This window comes from Panthera tigris, chromosome D2 (assembly GCF_018350195.1).
Source record: "Panthera tigris isolate Pti1 chromosome D2, P.tigris_Pti1_mat1.1, whole genome shotgun sequence".
Lineage (NCBI taxonomy): Eukaryota > Metazoa > Chordata > Mammalia > Carnivora > Felidae > Panthera > Panthera tigris.
The window spans coordinates 13,517,917-13,524,848 of record NC_056670.1 but is presented as its reverse complement, the minus strand read 5'-3'; the positions used below and the strand labels follow the sequence as shown (position 1 = coordinate 13,524,848).

The following is a 6,932-nucleotide window of genomic DNA, read 5'->3' as shown; positions in this document are numbered from 1 at the left end:
GAGGACATCAACCAGCTCCTGGAGAAATCATCGAGCCAGTCAGCAGAAATGCAAATACCTCCATGCTTCGGAGTGTAGGGAGAGCCTCCCAACGTCCACCGGCGCCCAACACAGACATTGTCACATTTCCCTACACTGACCTGATCAGGATTTCTGCCAGCTTAAACGCCCAGGCAACAGCAGGTGGGGGAAGCAGACTCTGAGGCTCACTGCGGCTGCGGTCTCCTACCGCTGAGTATTGTGTCTTGCCTTGTTTGATAACAAGCTGTTGTGTGTCTCAATGTAAATACAATCTAAGGCGGCATATGGCTCGCAAGGCACCATTGACGACTCTCCCCGTGCGCCAGCTTTCTGCTCTGCGAGGCTCGCTGCCCCCACAGTGCAGCCGTCGGGGTCCACCTTCCCTTGGCGTCAATCTGCCTGCCGAGGCTCCCGCTGACGCTAACGGAAGGGAAGCAAGCCTGGGGAGACCGGGCTCCGGCACGGGGTGCTACACGAAGTCAAGCAACTGTCCAAAGTGAAATACTGAAGTGAGTCGGCTGTTCCGCAAGAAGATGTTTTTGGCTAAGGCCGCTTAAAAATGAGACCCAACCAAAACATCTGCGACACCACAGAAACGGGGTATCCTTGCAAAGGACCGCACGACCGTTCGACTTAATCTATTCTCAGTGTGGCGTTAGACGCACCTAATGTCACCAGGCACAGAGCTCAGTTTACGGAGGAGACACATGAATCGCAGGAGTTGTTACGGTCACACGTTTTCATCGTGAGAGCCTTGGGACCTTCTCAAAGTGTGAGGCTGCCAGGTGATTGGAGGGACTGGGGCCAGCGGGGCCCGGCAAGGCTGGTCATGGCGTCCTGACCTGAGAGCATCATGGCTGTCCCTGGTAAGCCTCTGTTACACGGACACCCACCAGAAATGTTGTGTGGGCCTTGCCATCTACTCCCGCCTTCGTTATTTCTTTCTTTTCTTTTCTTTTTCTTACTTTAGAGACAGAGAGAGAGAGAGAGAGAGAGAAAGAGCGGGAAAGGAGCAGAGAGAGAAAGAATCTCAAATAGACTCCATACTGTCGGTGCAGAGGCCGACACAGGGCTCGATCCCACAACCCTGGGATCATGACCTGAACTGAAACCAAGAGTTGGACGCTCAACTGACTGAGTCTCCCAGGCGCCCCTGCATTCACCTTTTTTTTTTTTTTTTTAACTTTGCCCATATGCTCTCTCTCTAGGTGGGAATGTCTGTCTCAACCTGTCAGACCCTCAGGAACGAGAATTTCAAACCCCTTCTCCATATCTTTTGCTTTGTATTCTCGGGGATTGAGGGAGGCAGGGAAGCTCCCAGGACAACCATCATCAGCCAGGAGAAGGAATCCGGAGTCCAGGTGAAGTTATCAGGTGGATAGAGCTCAGGATCTGGGGGGAATGAAGATACAGCAAATGGGAAGCCGGGTTAAGGGCACAGAAGGTGAAAGCCAGGTCAGCCGTGCCTCAGACACAGTCTGGATGAAGACCCACCCACGGAGCGGGTTTCTGAGTGTGAAAAGAGGCCCTAATGGTTTAAAAATGTCTGGCCTGTCACCTTCTCACTGTAGTGCCCAGCTGGCTGGTTAACCCTTCGTGTCCAGCCTGTCTGCCCTGCCGGACCTACGGCTACAGTAAAGCACCCGATAAATACCAACAGCCCTGACTGGAGTCTCGCGATTATCTCCCTGTATTTCAGTGGAACATAATATTGAAATACAATATTTATTTTTTGCTTGCACACAGAATATTCCGGTTCAGCTTTGCAACCAACAACTACAGAGATGACAACACAGAACCGTAACCATGCCTGTGAATTCCACCACAGAAGCACGGTCGGGAATCGGCACAGAGCACCCCCCTTCCCACTACTGGCTGGAGCTAGGCTAACCTGGGGATGAGAGTCTAACGCGGGGTGAGAGCAGATACCCTGCTGCATTCAGGAAGCCCGCAGGGTGCAGCCCAGCCTTGCGATAGCAGGGCAGAAGCATCCCAGAAAGAAAGTGTGCCTCTGTCCAAGGCCTACCCATCATGCAACTTCATGCAAACCACAAAGGATACTTTTATTCCCGGCCGACTGTACAACTTTGACTTCAACTCTAATGCCACACTGCTCCAGGAAGCAACCAGGATAGAAATGAGCCATGAAGCAGGCCAGGCCTCCAGAAAGTGCCCTGTCCAGAACCTCCCACCCCCCAGAAGTGAGCAGGGCAGAGCCACCAGAGGGTAAGAAGAGCCACCAGCCAAGTAGGAAACCCTTTCTGGGATCTTGCTGTGTTTGAGTGCTGTTGACATTCCCGGTAGACTGAGGGGGTTAAGATCCTGTCCTGAGACCCAAGGCTTAGACAGCCCCACACTCACAAGAGCAAAAATGTCGCTAATGTTCACACGGCCCCCCCAGCCACTGGGGATCCAGTGCTCAGGGCTGGCAAAGCCTCACTCATCACCCTAATGTCCACTCCTGTGCCCAACACAGCTCGGGCCCCAGGCAACAGCTTCTCCATGGCTTCTCTGTATCTTGTGTCCTATGTCTTTGGGAAAAAAGAAAAACTCACCGTCTGCAAGACTTGAAGGTCTGTGGGTCGTACTGTGGCTGCAGAGACAAGGCAAGATGGTATTCCAGAGCGCAGGGAGGATGTGACCGGCAGACGCATGCAGGGGAGAGAAAACACAAGCAAATTAACCGGTCAGCTCTTTCCCCTCCGACCCTCCACTTCCCAGGAGAACTACTCACCCATTTCCTGGCTTCAACTCCTGGTCCTGTCGCTACTGGGGAATTACCACGATATTTGCACCAACATGGCAGCTGAGAAACGTGATGACGCGCCTCACAATTCCTGTCACCCTCAACCCCGTGTCTGTGTGGGTCTAAACAGTCCATGTGTGATGCGTGATACGGATCCCTTCTGTTAGCCACTGGGTGAGAGTCGGAAGCTAGCAATACGAAGCATGATCGGCATGAATATTTAATCAGATTTCAGCTTTTAGAAAATTAAACTTAAAATTCAGTTTTCTTTAAATAATTTTGTCGTACCATTTTCCACATTTATTAATTATAATCTGTGTTTCTCCCCTTCCCGTTTTAATTTTTATATTTTATAGGAAAAAGTAACTTTCTTTGAAAATACATATGAAAAATTAATTTTGATATTTTTACATGTACTTCACACTTTTTATGAACTACACCCACGTGTTGCATATTTTAAATACACTTACATTTTTTAAATCCTTGAGCTCACTGCCGTCGACAGAACAAACTTATGTGAACACATTTGCAACAATGACAGGATTCGTGACCATGCTGAGCTGAAGACAAAAATTTAAGGAAATAAACATGAAATAATTACAAATTATGCGCCTTCATTTTGTTAGTCATTCAAACAGAACAAAGGAACATTTAAGCACGTGTAGTAATAGTTAATGCAGCCGCTTTGGGACAGCTGCCAAACTTTGGTCATGTACAAATCACAGCTTTACACGTTTTTCAGTTGTCCTTACGAACGTGTGGGTTTTTTTTTTTTTAAGTTTATTTATATTTATTTTGAGAGAGAGAGCGAGCGAGCACAGGTAAGGGGCAGAGAGGGGGAGAGAGAGAATCCCAAGCCGGTTCCATGCTGTCAGCACAGAGCCTACTTTGAATCCTCTATACCCTCCCCCTGCCCCTCCCCTGCTCACGCGAGTGTGCACTCTCTCTCTCTCTCAAAAATAAATAAAGATTAAAAAAAAAAAAAGTAAGAAGACAGAGCATATTTTATTTAACCGTTGGTAGGCTGATTTATATTCCTAAATACTGGGACACACGATGGTCCCCAATTGTACCTGTTCGGAGCTCTGCTAACGCCCAGAGTCAAGCCCACAAGTCTGGAGAGGATTCGGCCACACGCATTTACAAACACGGAAGACAGACGCCATTATACATTTTCCTTTATTTTTAAAAAAAATTTTAATGTTTATTCATTTAAAAAAAATTTTTTTTAACGTTTATTTATTTTTGAGACAGAGAGAGACAGAGCATGAACGGGGGAGGAGCAGAGAGAGAGAGAGAGAGACACAGAATCGGAAGCAGGCTCCAGGCTCTGAGCCATCAGCCCAGAGCCCGACGCGGGGCTCGAACTCACGGACCACGAGATCGTGACCTGAGCTGAAGTCGGATGCTCAACCGACTGAGCCACTCAGGCGACCCAATGTTTATTCATTTTTGAGAGAGAGAGACAGAGCGTGATCAGGGGAGGGGCAGAGAGAGAGGGAGACACAGAATGTGAAGTAGGCTCCAGGCCCTGAGCTGTCAGCACAGAGCCTGACTCGAGGCTCAAACCCACAAACTGTGAGATCATGACATCAGCTGAAGTCAGACGCTTAACCGACTGAGCCACCCAGGTACGCCTTACACGTTCTCCTTCAAATAACCACCTCTAAGTAACTTCAAAACACCTCCAGCTTTTGTTCATAAGAATTTCTTTGGGCCTTTACAATAACTTTTCTCACCATCTTGCCGAGTAAAGCACCCCAGCACACGGCTCAGTGCCCGACACAGAGATCTCCCGTAAATATTTGTTGACCGAACGCACTTTACCGACCACGGATTGTGCTCTGGCTTCGACCCCTCTATGCTGCCCGCACCTCATTCATTACCCGTAGGAAGAGAACACAAAACCTCAGCAGAATGTGAATGAATCCCGGATGGTTCGATCGACAGCTTGTAAATCCCCCCGAAAGGAATTGTGACTTCCATTTCACCCATGTGTCACAATCGGACACCTACTGTAAGCTGTCACCATCACCCTCAGGCACGGGTGGTGCCACCTCTGCCGAAACGGGGGTCCCGACCGTCGTACTGTGACATCTCTTAGACGGCCTGCATCACAGGGCACTGGAGCCACAGAGCCTTCCCCTCATTTCGGGAAGAAAAAGAACGGCCGCGTGTGCAGCTGTGCTATGTCACCGAGCACGTCCCCAAGAGGACGTGAAGAGGCTGTAGGCGGAAGCAGAAAACAACACAACAACCCAAGCTGGAGAAAAATAGCTGAGCTTCACGTCGAGAGATGATGCATTTTCAGCCGGCCACACGCTGTGCACGGGTTGCCGATGGCTCACACTCAGATTGATCTGGAAGCGACGGAACCACCGGGTAATTTCACCAGGCAATGAAACACGCCAAACCACTGTTTTCTTATCTGCACAAAACAGATGCATTTCTCCCAAACGGCCAAGAATGGCACTGTCTTTGCCCCCAAAGCCGTGCTTCCCAAGATCTTGCACAAAAGGGCACACATACGAAATCGTATTTGTGTGGGCACCCCCGGGGGTAGATGGGAGGCTGTTGCTCAAAGCAGAAAATGATCAGCTGGGGATCTTTGGTTACACATGCTCCTTCCTGACCCCCGAAGAAGGCCAGCGCGGCAGGGGGGCCGGGGGGAGTCGCACTGTATTGGCACAGCCGAAACCCGTTTGACATGCCTCAGTCCATCATGAAGTCCCAAAAAGTCAATGGAGAGAGGTCCTTTGTAATTCTAGGATGCAAGGCTCACCAGGGGAGGGGATTAGGAAGGACCCACCAGGAATTATGTGAGGAGGCACTGCCTTCTTGGGCAAGTGCATGGCCAAGCACAGCCCTGTCCTTTGTAGGAAAACAGGATCCGTGGTAGAAAAGCATAAGAGAGGCCGTGAGAGGCTTTATTCCGGGCCTCCTCTTTGCCCAGCCCAAATGAGCTCCTGCACATTCTCAGATTCTCTGCTGAGCTCTGCCAATTCTCCCTCGACCGAAAGAACGGGGGCGCCCTTGTTGGTGGCTGTGCCATCCTGAGACTCTGCCTGGAGAGCCCCAGAAAGTAGGTGCTCCTAAATTCATAGCAAGCCTCCGGAGTGGCCCCAAAGGTGACCGATTACAAGTGTTGATTAAATTGCGCTTCTGAAATGGGCAGAAAACATGAATAGACACTTCTCTAAAGAAGACATCCGGATGGCCAACAGGCACATGAAAAGATGTTCAACGTCGCTCCTTATCAGGGAAATACAAATCAAAACCACACTCAGATACCACCTCACGCCAGTCAGAGTGGCCAAAATGAAGAAATCAGGGGACTATAGATGCTGGAGAGGATGTGGAGAAACAGGAACCCTCTTGCACTGTTGGTGGGAATGCAAATTGGTGCAGCCGCTCTGGAAAGCAGTGTGGAGGTTCCTCAGAAAATTAAAAATAGACCTACCCTATGACCCAGCAATAGCACTGCTAGGAATTTATCCAAGGGATACAGGAGTACTGATGCATAGGGGCACTTGTACCCCAATGTTTATAGCAGCACTCTCAACAATGGCCAAATTATGGAAAGAGCCTAAATGTCCATCAACTGATGAATGGATAAAGAAATTGTGGTTTATATACACAATGGAATACTACGTGGCAATGAGAAAAAATGAAATATGGCCTTTTGTAGCAACATGGATGGAACTGGAGAGTGTTATGCTAAGTGAAATAAGCCATACAGAGAAAGACAGATACCATATGGTTTCACTCTTATGTGGATCCTGAGAAACGTAACAGAAATCCATGGGGGAGGGGAAGGAAAAAAAAAAAAAAAGAGGTTAGAGTGGGAGAGAGCCAAAGCATAAGAGACTGTTAAAAACTGAGAACAAACTGAGGGTTGATGGGGGGTGGGAGGGAGGGCAGGGTGGGTGATGGGTATTGAGGAGGGCACCTTTTGGGATGAGCACTGGGTGTTGTATGGAAACCAATTTGACAGTAAATTTCATATATTAAAAAATAAAAAATAAATAAATAAATAAAAAATAAAAAAAAATAAAAAAAATAAAAAAAATTGCGCTTCTGAGAAAACCTTGAGAGGGTAAGACAAAAATAATGCCTGAAAAGCATTTTTATGTCAGGCATGCAGTGGATCAGACACCCAGAGCAA

At 48.6% G+C, this 6,932-nt stretch overlaps 1 long non-coding RNA gene across 1 annotated transcript; it reads right to left on the bottom strand.

The window, feature by feature from the left end:
• Nucleotides 1-1,215: 1,215 nt before the first annotated feature.
• LOC102950903 lies at nt 1,216-3,323 on the bottom strand. Its single transcript, XR_001510747.2, has 4 exons — nt 3,238-3,323; nt 2,756-2,955; nt 2,577-2,614; nt 1,216-1,413 (listed from the first exon to the last, which is right to left on the bottom strand). It is a non-coding gene; the product is annotated as an uncharacterized LOC102950903 (long non-coding RNA).
• Between the last annotated feature and the right edge of the window lie 3,609 nt (nt 3,324-6,932).